Source organism: Miniopterus schreibersii (genome assembly GCF_964146895.1).
Source record: "Miniopterus schreibersii genome assembly, chromosome: 15".
Taxonomy (NCBI): Eukaryota; Metazoa; Chordata; class Mammalia; order Chiroptera; family Miniopteridae; genus Miniopterus; species Miniopterus schreibersii.
In genome coordinates this window covers 26535009-26560522 of record NC_138115.1, presented here as the reverse complement: position 1 = coordinate 26560522, position 25514 = coordinate 26535009, and the positions used below count along the sequence as shown (strand labels likewise).

The following is a 25514-nucleotide window of genomic DNA, read 5'->3' as shown; positions in this document are numbered from 1 at the left end:
TTTGGACTAAATCCTAGAATGCGCACAATAATGCTGAGCGATGCAGTTTAATTTATGAGCATGCAGGTCTGCTGTGAAATTGCAAAATGGAAGTAGAAGACATTAGCAGTCACATGGCAAGGGCAGGGCCATGTCCAAAACTGTAATAAGACTTTCACAGGGAGAACTGGAGTGTCTGAAGGAGCAGACACACTCTGTCGGTTAAATGTGTGCTCACGAACCTCATCCTTCTATTTTGATGCTTCCAACCACCTGAGAGGTAGGTGTGTGCTTCTCCTGGACTTATGTACTTAATGTTGCCCAACACTCTCCATTGTTTTTAACAGTAGAACAGCTGTATTCACATGTAAAATGAATTTCATGCTTTGGATGTGGTTTGATCTTCAGGAAAGAAGGCAGAACAGATGGCTTCTCAACTTCCTTCTAGCTACAGCATGCAAACTATTATACAGCTAAATATTTCCAAGTTAAAAAGAGAAGACAGACACGGTTGTAATTTAACTCATAGCAGTTGTACATGTGGTTCATGCCATGTAGTCTCCAGTTTAAGAAGCTCGTCAGCCAGAGATTTTCTGTCTGACCCTGACTTTTTAGTCCATTTTTAATGTGCAGAGTAAAGTAATATCTACTTCTGCCTTCCTTATGAATGAAAATACATTCTTCCAAAGAGTTCAATGGAAATATTAAGTGTGCCCCAGCAATAAGTTAAAGTGTATTGGAAAAGAAGTTGGAAAATTCCATTGAAGTCTGCTGAATAATGTTCCCCAAAGATATCAAGTTCTAATTCTTGGAACCTATAAATGTTACCTTATTTGGAAAATGGGTATTTGCAGATGTGATTCAGTTAAGAATCTTGAAATGAGGAGGTTATCCTGAATTACCCAGAGAGCCCTAAAAGCAATCACGTGTATCTTTACAGGAGGGAGAGAAAGGAAGGTTACACACACACACACACACACACACGAAGGCCATGTAATGATGGAACGGAGAGAAATTTGGAAATACTGTCCTTGAAGATTAGAGTGATGTGGCCACAAACCAAGGAATGCTAGCAGCTACTAGAAGCTGGAGAAGGCAAAGAACAAATCCTTCCCAGAGCCTCCGAAGGGAATGCAGCCCTGTTGACAACTTGATTTTGGCCCAGTGAGACTCATTCCAATCTTTTGGCTTCCAGAACTCTGAAAGAATAGATTTCTGTTGTTTTAAATGGCCACCAAGTTTGTGGTAATTTGTTACAACAGCCCTAGGAAACTAACACACCCACAGAGGTACTGGAGGGAAGGGTTTCTGTCTGTACAAAAACCATCCCTAACACTCTAAAGTTCTTTTGATGGTATTTAGCAGAATTCAACTTTCTGCCTCCAGCAGGTGGGATGTGAAAGGGTTGAATGCAGGAAGTCAGGCCCATGAAGCACAGGTTAAGAAGAACAGGCTGCAAAACTCCTGGGTCCTTGGGAACAGTTCTGAGCAATGTCCCCTCCTACAGCAGGGGGCTGAATGCACGAAGAAAACATGACTAGTTCTTAAGGCAAACATCTGAATAGATAAGAAACTTTGCATAAATTAACCTCATAGCTCAGATAGGGCTGCACAGGTTTGTGTGTATAATGGGACAGCACATCTTTAAGCAAATACAGTGTAATTATTAATAAACATGGCCAGATGCCTGCAAGCATATGGTACCAGGCTATTCTCTGAAGGTTTATCTGTAATAGTGAAAAATTTAGAGGCCCAAATGTCTAGTACTGACAGGGGAATGGTTAAATCCTACGTAATACTATGCAGCTATTAAAAAGTAACGTGGTGCTAATATACTGACATCAGAGGTTATTAATGAATAAATATTGGGTTAAAAAAAACACAAGTTGCAGACAGTATTATAGCTATTACCTCATTTTGGTTAAAATGTTATCTATGTTATTGTTCTATACAGAAACAATATTTAATATATGCACCTATATATGTGTATAAATCCATTGGATGGGTACACATCAAACAGTAAGTCATTACCTCTAAGGAAAGAGGGGCTGGGCTGTTGAGGGAGCAGCAGGAGAAGCAGACAGGCTTGGACTTTTTACTTCATACAAATACACTTTTTCCCTAAGTGTGGACTTCCTTTTGTGGTTTTAAGAAAGAAAAGATAACATGCCATAAACACACACTATGAGAACCTTGTCTAGCAAGGTGCCTGGTCCAGAATGGAGACCTTCCGTGACTGTGTGCCTGACGAAGACTGTGCAGCAGGTGGTCTTCAGAAAGTGGCTGTGGTCTCCGGAGCTCGTCTCTGAGCCAGCTGATGTCACAGGGCTACAGGCAAACACCTTGGCTTTATACCAAGCTCCCTAATGGTACAGCCATTTCCACCCCCCCTTTTTTTTGAAAAAAGAAAAAAAAAAAAGCTGTCAGCAGACCAAAATCCCAGGCATGTGTGGCTTGTCTCTCCCATACGAATGGGGTACCAACTCAATGTTTATACCAAAGCCAAGAGGAATCTGTCTTTTGAATGTTTTCTCCTAGGAAATTCTACATGAGGATGTTTCTAAAGGTTGTTTTGCCCCCTGGAAGGGTGGTTTTCTCACCAGATGAGCAGAGAGTTCCTGTGCTTGCGATTGAACACAGCCCTCCTTGTGTTAGTGAGCCGCCCAGCAGGGCGGGAGGCCCTAGGCCTTGGAAAAGGACCCTCCTAGTCTCCCTCAGAGTATCCCTAAGTACACCCCAACTATGCTCCAGCATATAAGAAGGCAGAGCTCCTGTGTGAAAAGAGCTCCCCAGTTACTTGCCCAGTGGAAATGCTGTTTTGGATTCATGTACAGTCAGACTGATCAATTGTATACCAAAAAGGTGCTATTACAGCTAGGGAAATATGCATTGAACTCAGACTGTTCAATTCAGAGGCACTGAAAGATGAATGGGAGTGTGTCTCGGGACCCAAAAGCAAAGATGAGATTTCTGGACAAGAAACTACGAGCACAATTTCCTTTTGGATAAAAGCAGGGGTGTGTGTCACTTCCATCTCAAACATATGCTACATGAATGCATTGCTCTGAAGGCGGCAGGTCTCTACAAACACTTCTTAAGTAATGGCTCTTAGTGAAATTACTGGTTTTTGCGGAATGAAAGGAACCAATCCTCTATCTCCCCTATATAATCTGAAGTGTTTTGTGTGTTTTTTTTTAAAAAAGTCTGTTTTTCTAAGATTTGCTGCAAATCTTTAAAAGTCATGACATTTTATGATTCCTTATAACAAATTTCAGGAAAGACATTCATCTCCTGTATTTTAAAGAAATTGTAACAAAAACAAAGGTTTGGAGCTGGATTTTTCCTTAAGCAGGAGGACTGCTGTATTTAAAAGGCTTATGCTTAATCAAAATATTGAACCCTGTTGGTCTGCTGCTCTCATTTGCAGAATGTTCACATCTGGTCCAAACCCCCCATTTCATAGTTGAGGAAACTGAGAACCAGAGAGGTAAAGTTGCTTATCCAAGGTCACACAGGAAGGTACAGTCAAATCAGAGCTCAGGCTTAGAATTTTATCACACCGTGACACTGCCTTATAAACCAAGCTCTTCGGTTATGGAGATTTTTAAGTTTTATCCAAGGGATGCATCATGACACAACCTTTGTCCTCGGGCCTAATGAGACCGGCATCCTGGAACAAATGCAGAAGACCCCTTTTGTGCAGGTAATAAATTCAGAGAAACATAAGGTTAGAAAGGACCCAGTGTGATTCTCTACTCCGCCTCTTTTCTTCCTCGAGGCAGAAGTCACTGACATCATGCCAGGGAAGAAGTAGTTATCTTATTTTTAAAACCCTTCAGGGAAGATTTCATAGCTTCACTTACAAAAAGGAATACCTGATTTCTTCTCAACAGGAGGATCCAAGAAATAATCGTAAAAAAACCATCGCATGGTCTTGTACCTAAAAATATAAAAATTTCCTCATCCTGATACCTCAGATGTGATTATTTGAAATCACCTCCTAATTTAGTCCAACACTGACATTTCTACTCAAAAAGAAAAACATTTTGGAAAATAAGAGTATGGAGTTGTCGTGAAACCTTAACTATGATTTTTGTAAGACTCGGTTAAGAATGTGGGAGACTTATTCGGGCCTGTTTATATGAAGAACTTGGACAGAAATGATCATATTTTGAGACATAAAATATTTGTAACATGAAAACTCCCGAGTTAGAAACTATACAATGGCTCCTGCTGGATGGTTTTCATCTCTAAGTTTTATAAAAAGTCCTGCTTTTTTGCAAAGCAGTTTTTGTAATAGGTCTTGGCTGGAGAAAGTACAATTTCTAAGTAATCTGAAGGGGGAGATAAAAAAACAAAATAGATTAAAAACTCTACCGATGATTCCACACATATTCATGCCAAATGATTCAAAGGCCAGAGGTTGTTCTGAGAGGAGGAAGTCTAACATCTGTGATATTAAGAGAGGGGAAGCTAAGAAGTGTGGCACTTTATCTGAAGATGATACTGCTGACCCACTGCCAATGGCTTGGAACTGTTTTTCCATCTCTGATGAGATTAAAGGCTCCTGAGAATCAAGGGGTGCATCCCAGAGGCAGCTGCTGGAGTTGGGGTGGCCTAAGTCTGTGGCACAGTGCAGGCTGCCTGTGTGGGGAGCTGGCAGGTCTGAGGACAGAGTGAACACCAGAGTCTTGGCCTCAGGGTCCTGGACAAGGGTGCAAAATGGCCTCTTCAATTTCATCCCCCATCCCAACCACCCATCTAATGGCCTGTCAGAGCTTCTGCAGCCATGGTTCAGCGCTCCTGTTCTAGCCGTTTCTCCTCCACTGCTCCAAGCAAGGGCTTCTCTGAATGTCCCCCACCACCTTCCCCGGGTTTTCAGAAATCTTCCACGCACTGACTGATGGTATATCTGGGGCCCATTCCTTGATTTGTATCTAGCCTTCATCTTCAGGCCTGAAAGGGAAAGCTCTAGCTTGGTCCTGGCCTGGAACTCGGAAAGCCCAGGCTGGAGGTGATGATGGGAGGGCGCTGTGCCTGGGGAAGACTCTTGCACCCTGGGGTCTGCCCTGAGCCAGCTGGCGTCCAGGCCAGGGGTGGGGTCCCAGAGGAGGTTCAGCAGCGTCTCAGCCTAGAGGCAGCCCACAGCTGGTGGGAGAGCTGCAGGAGTCAACAGCCATAATCCAATTCAGTGTGGGTACCCACAAAATGCAAGGTGCCCAGAAATGAGGCTACATGGCTCCGAGGGCATAAGGTGAGGATAAGCTATAGAGTTAGCATGAGGGATAATGTCATTACTAACCATTTAGGGGGCACTGCTGCTACTTCATATTATTTTGATTAGATGTTATTATTCCCCTTTTGCAGATGGAGATACTGGGGCTGAGAGAAGTGAACTAATTTGTTCAAGGTTACCTAGGAGTGAGCTAGGATTTCACTCCACACCCCTGGCTTTCCTGTAAGCTGTCTCCCAAGACCTGGGCATGAACAAGTTGACAACAGAACTTCTCGGTTCTGCATGGGCCTGTGAGCACATGCTTGGGGGACTTCACAGCCTGGCTTCCCAGGTCCCCAGTAGCATACAGAATAAGTTTTCCAGTTTAAGTGGAACTGTAAAATTCTCAAAACTAAATTAAATTCACTTTAATTTTGAGAGCAAAGCAAGCAGATGCCCCTCAGCTTCTTTCCCTAGGAGAGGGGATGGAGATCCAATAAACTGCCTTCTCTTCCTTCCCTCGAGAGTGGTTGGGTGGGGACTACTGTAGAACCAAATGCAGCTCTGTGCTCGGAGAGCAAAAAGCTCTGACTGAAACTCTAGAAGTGGAAAAGCAAATGCAAAGAAAGAAAAACCTGAGCTTGATGTCTTAACCAGGGAGATGTACATTCACTTAAGAGTGAATTTTAAAAAATTCAAAGTACAAAATGGGTTTCATGATAAGCACCTTACTCTAATTTTATTCAAACAATGGAGTTAAAATGTTAAGGGAACAAATTGATACAGGGAGAAAAAAATGCCAGACATTCCAATTTAAGGACTCAGTGCTTCATAAATGTCACCTTATTGTGTCATTTTCTGTGTCTACTTAATTTTATAAATATACTTGTGCTTAGATAAAATGGTTCCTAAGAGGTCATTCTGCAAATAAAATGAGACTCAAAGATTTTTTAAAATCCAGTGCTAAAAACCTTACAACATGTCATTGATAATTAATACCAAAGGTGAGTGATACTGTTAAAATCCTCATAATTAAAAAAATTTTTTAATTAAAAAATAATAGAAAACTATTAAATGCTCAGAAACTATAAAATGCTTTTCCAGTTGAAGCTATTTTCTGAGCAACCAAACAAATCATTTATCAGTAGTTTCTCAGTTACCATTTTCCTAAATTGGAACCCTGTGCGTAGTAAGAAAAGGCTGCATTTGAGACCCCAAACCCATTTTCCTTCCCTGTCCACACCCCTGTGAGAGTCGTCCTTTTAGCCTGACCTCTCCCTTCACTCCCTTCCTTGCTTCTACTTCCTAAGGTGAGTTTCTGGCCTCGGCCCAGGGCCTACCACGCTGGCAGCACCATGCTTATTTTTAGCATTCTTGGCCTTCAACCTGGTCCACAGAAGGTGCTTAATAATTGCTTCCTGCCCGGCCAAGTGTGGCTCAGCCGTTGAGCGTCAACCTAGGATCCAGGCGATCAGGGTTCGATTCCTGGTCAGGGAACATGCCCAGGTTGTGGGCTCGATCAATGATTCTCTCATCATTGATGTTTCTCTCTCTCTCTACCCCTCTCCTTTCCTCTCTCTGAAATCAATAAAGACATATTTTAAAAAAATAGAATTTAAAAAAAAAAATTGCTTGCTAAGTAAATGATGCGGGCATCTGGCCAGGAGCTACTCGCTTCTTTTCTTTCAGTGGGGTTCTTTTCTGCGCCTGCAATGCCCTATTCCCCCTGTATCCATACCGCCTGCTCCGATTGCCCATAGAGGAGCAGTGCCACCATCCTGTCAGTTGTGTGGGAGTGATTCTGGCCCCCTTTCTTTTCCTCCCCCCCCTCAATTCATGCATCACCGAATCCCGTACACTTCACTTCCTCCGTCTCTCCTTGACCTCCCTTCTCCTCTGTAACACTGGGCCCCCCTGGCTTTCCTCACATCTATGGGGCTCCCACATGGCCTGTCCTGCTCCCCACTCCCCGTCCAGTCTCTCCTGAACTTGTTTCTCCCCTGCTCCCCTCTGTCCTCAGGCTGGAGCCCAAGCTTGTTGACAAGGCAGACGGGTGGTCTGTGATGTGGTTTTTGTTGGTTCCGTAAGTCTCAGCTCATAGCAGTCAGTCCCGGTCCCATCCCCGTGGTCACCTGGTACCCAGCAGCTGACGCAGCCCTCTTACCCGCCCTTGGCTAGCTGGTAAGGCAGACACAAGTGGTTAAATCAGGGAATAACTAGAAAAATGTCTAAGTGAATTCTAGCTTTAAACTGAACCTATGCAAGTAGGTGATTCGATGCTGGGCCAAGGCTTTATTTTTGGAGCAGGGGTTGGAGCTTTCACAAACCGCATCCCTCAGCACCATTCCCCATTCCAGTTCCTTCTAGGTGGAGAGGGTACTTGGAGATGCACAAGAAGCAACAGGAGCTAAGCATCTGTCTTGACCGTTTGATTGCCACGCCTCTACCACCGCCAGTCTTCCATAGGCTAGTTCCCTCATCAGCACCTCATGGGGGAAGGGGGAAGGTGGCCGCTCTCACTTTTTTGAGTCTTTTCATAGCATTCACTCATCCCCACCCCCCAAAAACCCTACGCTTTCCTTTTATACTCATAATCCATCAGTTTATGGAATATTTAATAAAGTTAGGTGGTTTATTAATAAGTACAGTTGGCATCAAACTGGAAACAAACACAACTGGACTGCAGGTGTTGAACACATGAGGTGGGGGAGGGAGAATTCAGGCAGAGCTCAGCCCAGGTCTGGAGGTGGGGAATGGCAGGCAGACAGGCCCGCGTGTGTGGCCCGCCTCCCCCGCTATATTATGAGCTCTGGACTTCGAGAGTCTGGCTCGGCTCACTGCCTTTATGATCTCTGTCTAGCATAGAACTGGGACATAATCTGGACTTAGGAAATGCTGGCTAGAGGAGAAAAAAGCCTCCCACAGACCAGCCCTACCCCAGTTCCAGCAACTCCTGTAGCAAATTCAGCTCCCGAGATACCCACTCCCCTCCCTACTTGGAGTCACTCATGGCCCAGTCACATAGTCGACTACACATTCTAACTCAGTCCCAGGGCATGACAGCATTTCAGAGCCAGATGCAAGGGACCAGACACTCTCTAGTCCAGCCTCGTGGATCACAGGTCAGAAAGATGGAGATAAAATAAGAGATCCGGTCAGGGGCATGCAGCGCCTTGTGACTAGCGCTTCCCTTCCCACCTCCTAGCTCAGACTCCTTTCCTCTCTTGTCCCTGGGTCCCAGGAGCTGATAGAGCACACAGAGTCCTGTGATGGCACAGCTCTCGGCTGAGGATGGCTCTGGAATGTCCTTACTCTCTCTGAGTGTCTCATGGGTGCGACACTTCGGGCAGGAATCGCACCTTTCTCCTCTCCCCCCATGGCCTGGGGCATGAGAAGTATCAGATTAGCTGAAAAGCGAGCCTTCAGCAAGTTAGCCTGCAGATAAAAAATAAAGTCAACTTCAAACCAGGGACATGATTTAAATGCAAATGATGCACCCCTGCATCCCGAATGACCCATGAAAAACCCAGTGACTGGCATACGTGCCACTCACTGGCAGGCAGAGAGAGCTGGTCACTGGGTTACAGAGTGAAGGAACAAATAGAGATAAACTTGCCTACTGGACTCGCAAACACTTCATTGAAAACACTGACCTCCTTTTAATGCTGAAAGCATTTGTGTGCCCTTCAATATTTCTGATAATATCACAAAAATAAGATGCAAAGCAGTAAACCCATTGTTGTCCTGATTATGGTACAGAGGCACGCAGAATTGAGGACAGAAGCAGAACCATGACGTCTCAGGCCATTTTGCTTTTGACATGAGAACTGGGCAGGCCTACCTCATGATCCACCCTTAGTTCATCACCAAGGTGAACAAGGACACAAGGATCCAAATAGCTCAGTTGGCTGGGGGATGTATTACGGGATTTATTTTATCAATGACTGTGATAATTGTGCTTTTTAAAAGACAAACTTTAAAATTGTTTCAAACCCCTTCACTGCCATTAGTAATCCCTTCATTCAGCAAACATCAATCAGCACCTACTAAGTGTCAGGCAGTAGTAGGCCAGGAACCAGGGAGACAGAAGTGTCAGCTACATTCCTGCCTGGAGGGCTCACCTGTCTGTGCTGGTGAGCAGATGGACTAACCAGTGTTCACAACCCAGTGACATAAGAACTGGCATAAACGGAAACAGAAGGAGCCTGAGTACACAGAGGAGGGCCCCCAGCCCAGCTAGGCTGAAGGAGGGGTGCAATACGGGCATGGAAGGGTTCCTGGAGGAAGTAACATACATTTTGGGTTTTGAAGGATGAATAGGAGTTAGGCATGTAAATGAGTTAGGAAGAGAAAAAAACATTTGTAAAGCCTGGGAATGTGGAAGGCCATGGGCATGTTGGGGCTGCAAGAGGGTCAGCAGGATAGCCAAGGTTGTGGAGGGGATGACAAGGTTTTCCAGGGCCAGGTTACCAAGGTCCTTGTGTTCTTATGTTAGGATTGAACTTGATCTTGATGGCGGTGGAGTGATCAATTCACAGGTGATTACTGGAGGGTCTTCTGAACAGCTGAGCAGCACTCAGGGACACCTTCCTTATTCACTGCTCCCGAGGCAACAGCAACTTAAAAGCCTCATTAGCAGGCTGGTCTCCCACATACAACTAAGTCTGCCTTCCCTTCCATAATGCCCTCTCTTTGAGGCTACAGGTACTTTTAATTGCATTCTAACTTCAAGAAGTGATAAACATATGGTTATGTTTCCATTTACAAGTTTTTGATTATCAGCATGGCATTGTAGCTGCAAATTACCCATTTTCTATTATAATTATTTTTACTTCTCTAGATGAAGAAAGAAAAGAAGCACTTTTAAATTACTAAAGTGCTCGAGCCACAGAGGGAGGGAAGAATTAAACATTGTCGCATTTTCCAAGGACACTATAACGGCAAGAGTTTGCAGAATGAAATGCAAGCTTGTGGGCTATTAGACCAGGCCCGAATAGGTGCCTTTGCTCACTGCTGTCAGTTTACCTAAAACATGGCACAGCAGACCATGGAAGAGCTCGGCTGGTGGCAGAATTGCGCTGTGAGGGCTCTCACGAACGGCTCCTTGAAAACCAGGCTGCTTTAGGTGACTGACTTGTGCTCCTGGGCACTACCTCTTACTTTTTCTGCTTCTAGGAGAAGTTTTTAAAGATGGTATGGTTGCTAACTCAGATGCACCCAAACATCTGGAATGTCTGGTCATGGTATGATTGGGACCCTGCGAGGATCCAGCCATGCTAACGGGCATCACGGACCTGAGACCCGGCGCTTCCCGCCTTGGTGGGGTCTCTTGGGGCCGGGGTGAGGAAGAGCCTTGGGAGTAGATGGGAGGGGAGGAATGCAGTTCACCGACTGAGGTGGAGAGGAGGCTGGCAGGCCTATTGGCAGCTCCACGTCCCACTTCATTTGCTGGTAAGGTTAACTGATAGAGCAGCATGTAAATGAGAATGCAGTGGCTTTGTGGCTTTGAAGGTGCTGTTGGCTTTCTTTTGAGAGTGTAGCTCAGACAAGTTAAACAGTTTTATTATTGAGATGGCTTGCTCGTCAAGAAACCTCCAACCATCCAAATTCCTAACACCTTCCATGTGTGATTGTGCTTAGTCCTTGGAACGAGGTTATGGCAGACACAGTCCCTGTTCTTAAGGCACTCTCTCCAGTGGGTGGGGGTCAGGCAGAGAGAAACCACAAGCAGTTACTTAAGTGTTCAAAATGCCATTTGTGGTAAAAACAACAACAACAACAATCACTGTAGCTGAGGAAGTTCTAAGTATTGCTCTTTTCACATTTTAAACCCTCATGGATGAAAATAATAAATCACATCCATAATAAATAAATAAATAAATAAATAAATAAATAGTAACAATAACAGAAGCTAGGAGTTATTTAGTGTGCTATGGACTAGGCACGCTGTAGGTCTGCTAGCTCATATATTGGCAGCACCTATACAGTGTCTGTTACTATAATGTCTTTTGTGTTAACTTTAATCTTTGCAAATACTGTGCAGAGATACCATTTCTGATGAGAACACTGGAGCTCAGGGCTCTGGAGCTTGGGGCCCGTCCGGGGATGTGGTACTGGGAAATACAGAGCAAGGACAAGCTCCTGTCTGATCACAAAGGCCAAAGCATTTCACCCCCTCCCCACCCGCATCCTGCCACTGCCTTGAAGACAGACACAGAAGCCAGGAGGAGCCCAGACTGCCCCTCCACCCAAGCCCCAGGCTCTTTGGTATTCCAGATGGGCTCATCCACTTTGGCAGGAAACACAGATGTAATCAGCATATTAACTGCCCTTTAGACATCGATCACAAATTCTTCCCTCGAGTAAACTGTTCTCCTTCCTGGGTATCTCAAGATCCTTGCTTGAGGAAGAAAAGGTAAGAGCAGATTAACGTGCTCTTCCCTCAATGGCACAGGTGAGGGGGCCTACACTCGGAGTTCAGCAAGGGTGTGTCCTAGGGGTGGGTGTGTGTGCGTCCATGCCTAGTGGGGAGTGTGCTGGGGCTGTGCTGGGGCGTGTGTCACAGGCGGTGTAATTCAGGAAGGAGTGTGTGCTGTAGGGAGTATGTGAGGGCTTCTGTGGGGGAAGTCTGCCTTGGGGGGTGGATGGAGAATGGGTCTATAGAGTGTCTCACGGGGAGGTGTGTGCTGTGAATGTGAGGAGTCAAAGGTAGGTGATAGAAGGGCTATGCTGCACTGAGGGGTGGAAATCATGTTGTGGGAGGGGATGTTTTATGGGGCTTGTGCTGTGGGTACATATTGGGGATGGGCCTTGAGAGTGTATTATGGGAGGTGCACTGTGAGATCCTGACTTAGGCGTATGACAGGAGGGTGTTGTGGGGTTGTGCTATGGGTTGTATCATGGGGGGTGGGAATGTGTTGTGGGGGTACAACTGTGGGGTTGTGCTGTAGAGGTGTGTCATGGGTGTGAAGTGGGAGTTGCTGAGGGTAGGAAGGACCATGCAGTGAGACACCCTAGAGAGCCTGCTACCTGGCCTGAGAAGGCCGCTCTTGCCCACTGCACCTGCCTGATCACCATGATGGTAAACTCATGCCCTAGCACCTCCACTTTCCTTCCAGTCACATCCCAGTGATGACACTGGGGTGGCATGTTCTGGAGTTCTCCTGGTTGGGAGAGCCTGGGAAGCCCCCTCTTCTCTTCGCCTGCTCACATCAGCCTTTCTGTGGCAAGGTCCAGGTGGTATTTGCAGGTCACATCTAACTAACACAGCCTCTTCACAGCTCCACCCAGGGCTTGCTGCCAGGGTGACCCCATCAGGGAACCTCCAGGACACAGCACAAGTGAAGGTAGATTTGCCTTGGCTTTCTCCTCTGGCAGCAGGGCCCAACCACAGCCCTCCCTCCCAGCACAGCAGTAGTGTGTTCCTTTTCATCGCTGAGTAGTGTTCCATTTTGGGAAATATTACAGTTTATCTATCCTCCGATTGATGAATTCCTTTTTCAAAATGAATATTATCACCTAATTGAGGTTTTCTGTAATGAAGTCACTCACTTGTATTCCGACCTGTTTCTCTTGTGAGGAAAAGATTGGGCATTCTCAGAGTTAGCATGGCCCTGCCTGTTCCACAGAGGGGATGAAGAATAGAAATAGTATATTCCATCGCCTTTGTAAAAAAAAAAAAAGAGAGAGAAGTGCAGTTCTAGAGTAGAGACGCCCAAAGTGTGGTGAGATGCAAGATGATTTCCAGGCAATAATTTTAATGTTTGTTTTATAGGTGTGTCCCACATCCAGCCTGTGAAACTAGTTTTCCTCCATGAAGGGGATAGATAGTTTGCTTTTAAAATAAATTTATATGAAAAAAACTTTATTTAAAGAAATATTAAACATGGGGGTTGAAAAAAATATGGGAAAAAATCATGAGACTTGTATGCATATGACTAAGGAGTGGGAGACATTACCTAGATGCACATTAAATTCACCTGGGAGCTTTAAAAACACTCATGTCTGAGGATCACCTCCAGAGCCTCTCATATAATTGTTACCTAGGCATCAACAGGTTTAAAAAGCTCCTCAGGTGATTCTAATGTGCAGCTGGGATGAAAAGAATGTTCTGGAAAGCTATAGTTCTCCAAGTATGGTTCCTGGGCTGGCAGTGTTAACATCATCTGGGCATTTGTTAGACATGCAAATCCTTAGGCCCCGCTCCAGACCTACTGAATCAGAGACTGGGGCTGGGGCCCAGCAATCTGGGTCTTCACAAAACCTCCAGGTGGGTCTGATGCAGCTCAAGTTTGAGAACCACTGCTCAAGGGTCAGGTGTGACAGGCCCTATAAGGAGCCTTTACTCAACTCCCAAGACCGAGGTCTTCACCATCATGGTACCAATCCAGCCAACGTTGGCTCCCTCTGCCAGATCTAGCCCTCAAGAAGCCCTTCTCTTCCCTGGGACAGAAAGGGTAGGTGGAGGCCAGGTGTTGAGCAGCTACTGACCAATTATGAAGGCAATGACATCCTAGGGTCCACTGTGTCTTAACCTCAATTAATCCATAACCAGTTAATCAGGCCCCAGAAAACCCAGTGTTCACTATAATTTTATTTTTGCCACGATTTTTGATTATCACTGGCCTCCTTCCACTCCACTATCCTTGTTAATTGAGAATTGACTATGCAGTTAAAACGAATGCTTCTTCTACTAACGGAGCTGTACCAGATTCATCTTAAAGTCCCTCGCAGCTCAAAAAATGTGATGAGTCTACGGAGATATTGATCTGATACAATTCATTTCACCAAGAATTCATGAAATTACCACTCAGAAGTCACCTATTATGCATTCATATGTCCAAAGGCTTATAGGAAAGAATTAGAATTTTAGCTGAAGAATAACATTGTATTTAGAGAGCTAACCCAGTGCTTGGCCAAGTCTGCCTCTTGGTTAGCAGTGATGTCTGCTTTAAACGATGCTCAACACAGTTTACAGGTTTGGCATAGTCCTTGGAAATATTGAGAAAATAAGGTAAGAACAAACACTCTGAGGGCTGCTGCCCTTCACTGGCTGGCTATTTTGATAAGGAAAAATGCAAAAAAAGAGAAGATCCAGGGAATCTGTTTATTCCAATGCTAAGTCTGAAAAATAAACTTTCATGTAAAACCCAAAAGATTATAGAATTTGGCAAAGATAATCTGCTAGGGTATCTGCAGTGACAAATGGAATACCTACTGAGTAGTACATACCATGAGAAGATGTGTGACAGAACACCGTGGTCCTTTTGTCATATTATATAGCAGAGTAAAGGAATAATGCCATCACGAAGGACAAGTCAGCCTGCCTGTGGACGGACGTCACACACTGCAGGAACTCTCTCAGTAATCAGGCATCAAAAAGACCAGCGAGCTATCTCTTAGTTACTTGACTCAGGAATGACTATAAACAGCTTGACAAAAGCAACTGGACACCTGGGAGAGCCAGAATCAGGTCCCAAGACATGACTTCCTGCCCCTCCGAGGACTGTCCCACAGGCCCCCTCATGCCCCCTACCTCTGCCCCCAAGCTCGGCCACACCACTGTGGTCATTTATCTGTGAGTCTCCAGAGTGTAGAGCTGTGTCTAATTCAGCCTAAGACTAAGTACCTCCTAAGGGCTCAGTGATTACTTTAAAAAAAGACAACATTTTTATTATAAAAATTACAAAATACCAAATTAAAAAAAATTTGAGAAAATAATAAAATGAACTGCTACCAAGAGGTTTCTGAGCAATCATTAACAGCTTTCCATGTTACTTCACCCTTTTTCCCTGGAAGTATATTAAAATATATAATAAACAACATGACATTTTACCACTAAATACTTCAAAAATAAAGGACATGTTCTAAAATAAGGATACTTTCTTACTTATCCATAATACCATAATCACACCTGACAAAATTAACAATAATTAACAAAAATTCCTCAGTATCACCTAATACCGGTCTAAATGTCAGTGTATGCATTTTTAGGAAATAAAATATTATTATAGTTGTGGTCACCCTGAAGGAGAAAGCAGATGTGGATGCTCCTACAAGGACCCCAGGAAGCAAATGTGTCCCATCCCTGTCCCACCTGGGGGCCCCATCATTCCCAGAGGTGCAGGAGGGTGGGAGGGGGCATCTCCTCTGGAGACTTGGGAAACCTCCCTCCCACAGGCCTGCAGCATCCAAACACAGCCCAAGCCCCTTCCAGTCAGCCTGTGGATGGGCCATATCTCTTCTCCCACTGGGTGAGCAGTGTGGTCCAGCATGCTGGATCTGGAGTCAGAGAAACCTAGCTTGTAGTCTCAGTTCTGCCACTGACAAGCTGTTTGGCCTCGAGCAAGTTGCCTCACCTCTGGAGTCTCTGTTTGCTCCTCTGTGATATGGGAAATAAGGCCTGTTTCAGAGGGCTGTCATGAAGACTGAATGAAACAGTGACACCGGCTCTGTCATAGAGCACCCAACATACTGCCAGGGCCATAACAAGCTCACGGAAGTTTAGCTGCTGACACTGGGCATGGTGGTAATAATCTTTAGGACCATAAGGGCAGCCGAAGACATTGAGCGAGGGCCAGGCAGAGAGTGGCCCGCATCCTACCAGATCTCTCAGGCAGCCTTTCCCTAACTCCAGCTTCCTCAATGTAGGATGGCGCTGTCAGATAAGTGCTGAAGAACGGGAGGAGGACAGTCCATTCTGTGGACTATCCGACAGAATGGTTCCCTTTGGCCACCTTCCTGGGCTATCCAGTGTCTCCTATTGGCCTCCTAGTAGCCCTGAATCTCGCCTCAGAGTCTCCAACCTTGATTCTTCAGGCGCCTGCCATCAGCTACTCTCCCTTTACTCTGTGTTATCACCACCGCCCCCCACCACCATCACTGTCCACCATCAACATTACTGTTTATTAAGCATCTATTATGTTCCAGGAGCTTTGCTGGGTAATTTTCAGACATTATCGCCCTGACTCCACACCCCAATATTTTGAGAAAGGGATGATTATACCCCCTTTACAGATGTATTAGTTTCCCATTGCTACTGTTACAAACGATACTAAATTTAGGAGCTTTAAAAACACACACACACACTTTATTATCTTTATTATCTTCAGAAGTAAAAAAAAAAAGCCTCACTAGGCTAAAATAGATGTGTTGGCAAGGTTGTGTTCCTTTCTGAGGCTCTAGGGGAGAATCCATTTCTTGCCTTTCCAGCTTCCAGAGGCTGCCACATTCCTTGGCTCTCCCAAGCCAGCCATGGCCAGCTCAGTCTCTCTCACACTGTGTCACTCTGACTGACTCTCCTGCCTTCCTCTTTCCCTTATAAGGACCCTTGTGATTACATCAATCCTATCTGGATGGTCCAAGATAATTTTAAGGTCAGCTGATGAGCAACCTTAATTCCATCTGCAACCTTAATTCCCCCATGCTATGTAACCTAACAGAGCCACAAGAGGCACCACTCAGCAAGCTCCTGGATACAAAGGTCTGGGCTCCAGAGAGAGTGAGTGATGGGGATGAGCATGTAGGAGGTGTCTACATAAAGGTGAGAGTTAAAAACCAGGAGTGGGATGAAATCACCCAGGTGGAATGTATGAACAAGAGGAGGCCGAGGGAAGAACCCTGGGGATGTGCCACTGAAAATGCCAGCAGAGGAAAGACAGCAGGTAGAGAAATCAAAGAGACAACAATTAGGCTGGAAGGAGGAAAATTTGAGCATGAAGGAGCAAGAGGTGGGCATGGTCAGAGGTATCACATGTTGCACAGAAGATATGGACAGAGAAAGACCGGAAGGTTTGGCAACGTGGAGGTCGCCAGTGACCTATAGCAGAGCAGTCTTAATGAAGGGGTAGGAAAAACCCCCCTCAATGTATTCCCATTAATACAAAGTATTTCATCCAAACTTTATGAGGGCGAATAACAAATAATTTTTGGCTCTTTGCTTGATCTTCTGAGCTACACTGGAGGAAAAAGGAAAAAAAGAGAAAACAAAATACATGTGATAGAAGGAGAAAAGAAAGGGAGGCAAACATTGACAAATTAAATAACTACCCTTTGCATGACAGAGGTGACAAAGGCACAAGGGGGTCAAACTGACTGCCTCTTGAATTCATTCTTTTTTTTCCCCCCGTAGAGAGACTAGAAATGATTCTTTTGTTGACCCTTGACCTTTCACAGCAACGACAAGGACAGGTAAGAGGGCGTGCGTGAGTGCAGGGTGTCCACAGGCTCTGTGCCCAGCGATGCCGGTGGGCTGCAGAGGCTGAGCATCCGCAGGGGACGCAGGCTCGGGGTCAGCGAGTGATGAGCCCCGTGTGCACGGGGCACGGGAACGGGCCAAACACCAGGCTTTCACCACCCCGCTCCTTAGGAAATGCAGGCTGTACCAAGGGAAATGGCCTCATTTCTCTAAAACATCAGGATCGTGAATGCTTTCTATACAAATTCCAAAGTAACCAAAACTCAAAGCATATAAATGTTACCCACTAAGCCCTATTGAGCTTGCTACATGAGCAATTTAAAATTTTTCTTGGAGTAAGTCCTTCATTTGTAGTGACAAATATTCTAATAGACTCAATAATAATAAATACATGGAGGATGTTTCTAGATTCCGCACTATGCCCCCAAACTCCTGTCATTATCTTCCTTTCCCTAGAAAAAAACAAGCATATAAAGTGGATTGGGACCCACAAAACTATAGAGTGAATTAAGCTGAAATGTCAGCAAAACCATCTTATGAGTCTCAATCGTGAATAGATATTTTGATGAAGAGCTTACTAAATCTTTAATTGGAGATGGAGTGTTACTATCTAAAGGCAATGACTACAAAGCATTTATCACAGTGCCTAAAGCCATCACTACAGAAATTCTCTCCCATCTTCTGATATTAGTGTCAGTATGGTGAATTCAGTATTAATATGAAAACATGGCACTGGATACAAATGAAGTTAAATGTTTTCTCCCAATGAATTTTTCTTTTAAGACCATCTTAATGTACTTGAGAAATAAGAGAAAAAAAAATCAAGCTACAACAAAGGGTGAAACATTACCACAATACAGATAAATCTTATTATGCACTCAGGCCCGCTTTTAAAATGTTGGGTCTCCAACTGCACAGAACACGAGCATTCTGCTACTTCAATCAACTATTGGTAGCCCATTCTAACTCACAGGGACAAAAATTGGTACTATTTTTCTTATTTAAAGTTTTTTTCCCATGATTTTTCATAAGCTTTAGTATAAATGGTTCTCTGATTCAGCACCAAATTATACATTTGGTCATTTTCAGTTTAGTACGCTGATAGTGTTTATGGTGTTTAGGAAGAACATCACAGCAGACATTGTCAGTGCTATGCCCTGACACTCAGGCTTCACCATTTTAGAGAAGCCAGCTTGACTTCCACGTGCCAGCATGAGCACTCCTTTGCCCTGGTGCTTCACCTGGTGACTGGAAGCTGCCACAAGTCCTGGAGAACTCATTCCCCCAGCAGCAGTACTCAACCAATGAGGAATACCAGTGATGTGTACATACCCAGCCCCACAAGAGGCTAACTCTGGGTGGGAGTTCTACACTGGCTGCCAGGGACTCCAGCAAGTGTAAATTCCAGTGGTCCACACTGGTGACCTGCTTGATTGTGTGCTCCTCTGGATTACTTCCCTACTTTGTGCTAGCGCTTCCTGGGATCTCTTCCCAAATAAACCACACAGACTCAAATCCTTGTCTCAAATAAAAACACGTGTCATGATTTCCCAATGTTTGGCCAATTAAATGAGTTTAAGAACTGCTGTTTTAGGACATATTTTTTGGCCACACACTAGAGGACACAGCAGAGGATGCACAGGTACAGGGATGACACAGGGAAAGTTGGCATTAAGAACACATGAAACAGTCCCAAGGCCTGAGCAGGACAAGAGGCCAGGGCAGGGCGATGTGGGGCTGCCCCAGGCAATTGCCAACGTGTGTGTGTGTGTGTGTGTGTGTGTGTGTGTCTCTGTGTGTGTGTTGGGGGGCAGAGGTTGCTAAAACTTCACCAATGAGGCCCCAAAGGTTACAAACCCAATCCCCCAACTCCCTCCCCCTGGGAACCAGGTAGGGAACAAGGATGAGAGAGGCTGGCAGAGGGATATGGGACTACAGGGCAGGAAGGGGAAGTCACCATCTTCATCTTAAAAACCCTGAGAATCTGAGTGCACAGGGCCAGAGTGAGCACATCTGCAGGCCACTCAGCCAGTGGACCCAGAGCATATTCCTCTACCAGAGTCACGGAGGCAGGCAGGCAAGCCTGGCTTTAGAAACTGTTGACAGAAAGGCAATCACAATAAGGCCACAAATGCCCTTAAAACTGCAAACAGAAGAAATATCATCATTTAACTTGGCTCGTTTGAGGGTTTTTTAAAAAAGTTATAGGAGTAATTAAACAACACAGAAAGTTTGAAATATGTAAAAACGTTATTCATAGCTCCATTGTTCAAATGCAATTCTTATCCCCATCGAGGCTTCCCTCGCAGACCGTTTTCCTGAATGCATTTGAATGTAATGGCATTCTGTTCACTGAGCATGTAACAACTTCCCACATCACTAATCTTCATATTTTTAAATACTGCATAATAGTCCATCAACCTGATGTCCTATAATCTGACTATCTTCCTATACTGTATATTCAGGTCACTTCTAAGTTTTCACCATTATAAAAAAAAAAAAGTATCTTTATACAGTAGCTCTTTTCACTTTTCAAATTATTTTCTTAAGACAGAATCCCAGAAGAAGCCGAAGGACAGTAGCATTTCAGTGACACCTGAAATGGGCAGCTCTCCTTTTATCATCTGCAGTCTTTGATTATTCATAAAACATAAAGTGGGTGACAGACACTGGCATATTTTTCTCACAAAAACACATTAAGGCAATAATGACCAAAAGCATCATAAAAGTTACATAAAAGGTCTGATGAGAGAATTAAAAAGCAAAGCAGCCTTTGATACTAAGTATAGGATTTGTGCCATAAAGACCTATTTCTGATCTTTAAAATGAGCATTTGAAAGTCAATAATTTCAAGTTAGATCCCTACATACTAATTCATGTAACAGGCATTCTGTCCTAATGATCACATGCTCATAGAGAAACATCTAGACTTTTCAAGTCTGCTCTTTACCTGGCCTGGTGTGATTCCCTTACCGACAGTGACTTTCAATCTCTCCAATATGCAACTTATTGGGTTCAAATTGGGGTTTATTTACATCACTTGTTTCCATCATTTTTAACCCACCAAATGCAAACCCATGTCAGCGAGCAGGCTGGCTGCCAGCAGAGCTCTGATGGCTGTGGTTAGTATGCAATTAGGTTGCTGGGGTTGGTCAGCTTTGCTCCACAGAATTCTCTTCTGAACACTGACTAGGTGGGAAGGACCAGAATGAAGGCATTAACCCCCCACACATCTGCCTGTAATATGTTCCAACACTCCTACCTGGCTGTGTCCTGCCCTGACAGGTCATTTTATACAAGGAAGCAGTGGAGGGGGCACCGATGGAAGGAGGAAGGCAGCAAGGAAGATTGGCTCTCACTTAAAACCATCTGAGGAGCTCTAAAAAGTTCCAGGTTGACGGTGGACACATTTATTCCTCAGAACCCACAGGCTTGCGGTTTCTGCAGTGATGCCAGCTCCCTTCCTTTGCTTCAGGGAAGACGGCCGCTCATCTCTCGTAATGGGGTCTGCATCTGAGACTGGTGGGGACCAGAGATGTATTTTGTCAACAGCCCTGGCCAAACAAATAAAATAACTCTCTAATAATATTCAGTCATGGAAAGAGAATGTTTCTTGGGGCTGTTTGGATCACATCTTATTTAAAACCAGCCTTTTAATGCTGTTTTCCCCATGTTCTCAGGGGAACTGAATGGGCTTGAGGGCAGGCGTGGCGTCCCTCTGGGGACCGCTGGGATGGTACGGCTCTGCGTGCACACTGGTGTTCCCGCCCTCTGGACAACAGCAGGCAGCTTTGCGCTTCTCTTCTCTCAAATGGCAGGTCACTAGCTACAATGTGATAAAATCTATGCTGAAATCTCACCCTGGTGTGCACAGGGGTATCAAAGGAGAAAACAAATAGGCTGTCAGATGGCCCCTTGTCACTCCGGAGAGGGCTCCAGTGCCCATTGTACCAGAACTACTCAGAGGAGGTAATTCCAGGGCAGCTGGAGCAGGGCATGCCTGGCAAGGTGCTCGCTGGGACTGTATGAAGGCAGCAGCTCCAGGGACTCCAGCTTTAGGGCAGTTCTGGCCAGAGGCAGGGACAGCAGGGAGGCAGACACGCAAATCAGACTTTCACTGGGCAGGGGGCCAGGCCCAAAGATGTCCTGGGTGATAAGAACAGACAGTCCTCACTTCCAGAAGACACTGGCAGCTGCATCCAAGGCACTTTCACCCAAAACCCCATCATGGGGAACCTTAGATTTCCCTGAAGCTGATTTCTCTAGAATCACACTAGCAGGAGAATGCCTTTCGATTCCTAGTTCCTAGATTGGCACTGTGGGTCTACAGTCACGTGAGAGACAATGAGGAGGGAATCATGAGTCCACTGTGGTTTGCTAAACACCACCATGCAGTACTGCACTGCTAAAACACTGGGGCTGGAGCTGCCATCCTGAGGCCTGCCCTGCCAAATGGGATCTGTCTGTCTTCACCAGGGAACTATGATAAACGAGCAAAGACAGACACTGGTCAGGACAAGCCACTTTATTTAAGAGCATCGACAGCCTAAAGTGGTTTAACATAGACGCATGGAAGATTTATCTGGATGATAAAATACCTAAACTTGAAAGGCACATAAATTATAATTTTGCAGGGTTTTTTTCCTTTTAAGATTTCACATAGTCAAGTGCTTTAGGTAATGAATGAAATGCACATAAAGTTGACTTCATTTCACACAACCTGTCTGGTTAGTGTCTGCAGAGAGCCTTTCCTTTCTGATGGGACAGAGTTCAGAATTAAGACCACCCATCTTCGTCTGTGGCCTTCCATCCCAGCGGAGATCATTGGGAGGATTAATAAATATAATAAAAGCAGCTATTACTGACTGAGCACTTAGTATGCCATGTGCTGTACATTACAAGTAACACTTCATATAGTTATATATGAGCATTACTCAATATTCATAACAGCTCTATGAGTTAGGAACAATGATTCCCATTTTACAGATGCCAAAACTGAGCTTTAGAGAGCTTCTGAGATACACATGAGGTCACACAGGTAATTTTATCTGACTCCAAAGCTGTAGTGTTCGCCACTAAGCTGTAACATAAACAAAAATGCTTGGCCCTTAGCAAGTGCTAGAAAATACCAGTTATCTTTCCCTATCTTCATACTCTGTTCTTTTAACATTTAAACACAGGGATGTTTGTCTTGGGGGTTTATGTTAGTTCATTCATTCATCATGGGCTCAGTACCCTGCTGGATGTGGGACTTACAGAATTGGATTCCAAGCTCCTAGACCAGTCTCAGGCAATTATCACATGGGAATGGGGTTCAGCATGGGGGTCGGGGTCAGGGGCAGCCCCTCACAGGAGACCCACACCCAACTATGGGTTAGAGACAACCAGGATAAGACAATTTTAGATCTTTTTCAACCCCAGTTTTTCCCATGACTTTTGCTGTGTTTTCTTTGGCCTGAGTCTTTAGGCCTTCTGACAGTGTGGCTGCCCAGGAGGCCCCTTATCATGCAGACCATCCCTTTCCTCCAGACAGGGCTGATGCTTTCTGGTAAAACCACTGCAACAGATAACCCAACTCCCCTGCTAATCACCCTGCACATCCCTCAGAGCCACCCCTTCAGCCCTACCTCTTGCCCTTCGCCTGCCTTGTTTCATCAGTTTTTGCCCAGAATAAGGAATGATAATAGCAGGAATAGTAGCAGCAGTAACTTTCTACATATCAGTCACTGCTCTATGTATTTTAGGTACATTAACTCATTAAATCCTCATAATAACCCTCTGAGGTAGGCACTATTATTAGTCCTATTTTAGTTCATTTAGAGGAAGAGGGAAGGAGTTAATATTCCTTCAGGGCGAACTACGTGCCAAGCACGTGTTCAGCGTGCACAATCAGACCACAAGTGACCTGCCTAGGGTCATTCACAGAGCTGAGAAATAACGAAAAAGAATTTGAATCCATGTCTGTGACTGCCAAGCTTAGAGCTCCCCTTCTCTCCAACTCTGGCACTGACAAGGTCTGTGGCGGGAAACAAGGACTGCCCTCTCTCTGTCTCCCTCCAGCACTCTTCTGTTAATATCTATTCTGTTTTTGTTTGTTTTTTACTACCACCTACAAACGGCACCAGACTTCTCTCTCAACTGTGCTCCCCACTCTCTGAGCCTCCCAGCCACTTTTCATGGAGTAAATTCCAAGTCTACACCAACAGTGTAACAGAGCCAAAGAAGGAATTAGGGTCATTCAAGCAAATAAAATACACCAAACGGTTGACAGGTTTCCTGAAACCCAAACCTCTCTCCTAAAACCCTGGGTTTCAAGATCTGAGGGGTCCTCAGTGAGACTTTTGGACAGTTTTAAGGGGTGACACTACCAATAAAAGTAAGGAATTAACTGATGCTCAGTGGAGGAGTGTGAGCCTTATGTTCTGGGCGTCTCATGCAGCTGGCAGTAACAGGTGAGGCTTTCTGGGAAATGGGTGCCTGAATGGAAGCAGAGGGGCTTTCCTGGGTAAGGCCGGAGGGTCAGACCCCCTCCTTGGGGCTTCTAGAGCACCCAGCCCACCAGGCTGAAACTCGGTTTACTTCACCTGGCCCACCCCATATGAACTCCAGGAGGGCAGGCCCCATGTCTGATTACTCTTTTGATCCTCAGGGCCAGTGTAAAGTGGGCACCAGTTACATGTTTCCAGAATGAATGACCAAACCAGTCATCATTTTAGAGAACAGGCTGTTTGAGAGACTCAGCCAAGGAAACAGGACACAAGGAGAGGGGAAGTGAGTTTGCTCAGAGGCAGGCACACTGTTTATCAGGATCAACATCCTGCTCCATCCAGAAAGGTCCTCATCTTTACTTCACTTACTGCCAAGTCATCTCCCTTCGACCTCTCAATCATCAATGAGTAGGAAGAGTCCCATTTTATACAGGGGAAAGTTAAGGAACTTCTTTCTGCCCAGTTCTCTGCAGGCCAACCCCACCCAACTTCCTTTACTCAAAGGGGTCACACTCTCTTCCAACAAAATGCGTTCGCTCTGTTCTCCACCCTGGAATTCTTCGCTTCACACAGAAGTTTGAACTCCAGCATCCTTTACAGATGGAGGACCACCTGTTACACGCTCTCCCAGCGCCCTACACTTCCGATCTTCGCAGCGCTTACCAGTTTTAACTTTCACATTTGTGCGTGGGTCTTTCCCACTAGACTGTGAGCTCCACGGCGGCGCGCACCACGTTCGTTCGCCCACAGCTGTCTCCCGGACACTTAGGCCAGCGAAGGGCACTCGGTGGCACACGATAAGAGTTCGTGGGATACTGACTTGTGTCTGCTAAGTGCATGAGTGCTGAAGGTGGGATTCGAACTCACGTCTGCCGACCTGAGGTCAGAACCACAGGAGTAATGGGGTTGCTCCGGTTGACGACCCAGAGGCACGAATGCGCGGCGCGCAGGGGAGGAGGGGAGGCGTCCCGGAGCCCGTCCGACCCGGGCCCGCGGCCGGGCTCCGCGCGCCGCCGCCACCTGTTGCCCCGCAGCCAAGTTTCCGCGGGCGCCGCGAGGGCCAAAGCGGGCGGCCCGGGGGGGGGCCTGGCTGGCTTACCTGCGCGTCCCGCGCTCGGCGGCCGTGGGGAACTTCCGGGGACCGGGACTTCCGCGGCGCAGGACCGGGGCTCACCGCCCGGAACCCCAGGACCCAGGGGGCAGAGCCGGGTCTCGGCGCGCAAGGCCCCCTTCAGTGGGGCAACCCCGGGACGCGGCCCCTGGGGCCCCGCGCTGGGGGGCGGGTCTAGGGCGATCTTGATCTCACGCTCCCCGGGCTCCCCGCTGGGGGCGGAGTCACAGTCACTGCGAGGGCGCCCCAAGGAGACCGGGTTCTGCGCCCCGCCCCAAGCCCCGCCCACTCGCCCCACCCCCATCCTTGTTCCACCCACTGGCAACTGTGCCGCTTGCGTGTTTACTTTTAATTTTACTGTTTTGTATTGCGTTTTATTAATTTCAGTTAATTTTACTTTAATTTTTAAAGATAAAATTAAAAATATATATCAAAGTAATGCATGAACACATTTTACAAAATAAATATTTCTAAATGTTCTTATAATGAAAGCAACAGGCCCCTCTCGCTTGCTTCCCACACATA

At 45.7% G+C, this 25514-nt stretch overlaps 1 protein-coding gene across 7 annotated transcripts in view; it reads right to left on the bottom strand.

Annotated features, from left to right (window-relative positions):
* The window catches only part of NMNAT3 (nicotinamide nucleotide adenylyltransferase 3), an 87034-nt gene extending 61762 nt beyond the window's left edge, over positions 1-25272 (bottom strand). The window contains exon 1 of one of the 7 annotated variants that reach the window (XM_081159661.1): positions 24978-25272. The gene's annotated coding sequence lies outside the window, so the exon portion shown is untranslated. The remainder of the gene's footprint in view (positions 1-24977) is intronic. The other 6 variants (XM_081159663.1, XM_081159660.1, XM_081159664.1 and 3 more) reach the window with 6 other exon arrangements.
* Between the last annotated feature and the right edge of the window lie 242 nt (positions 25273-25514).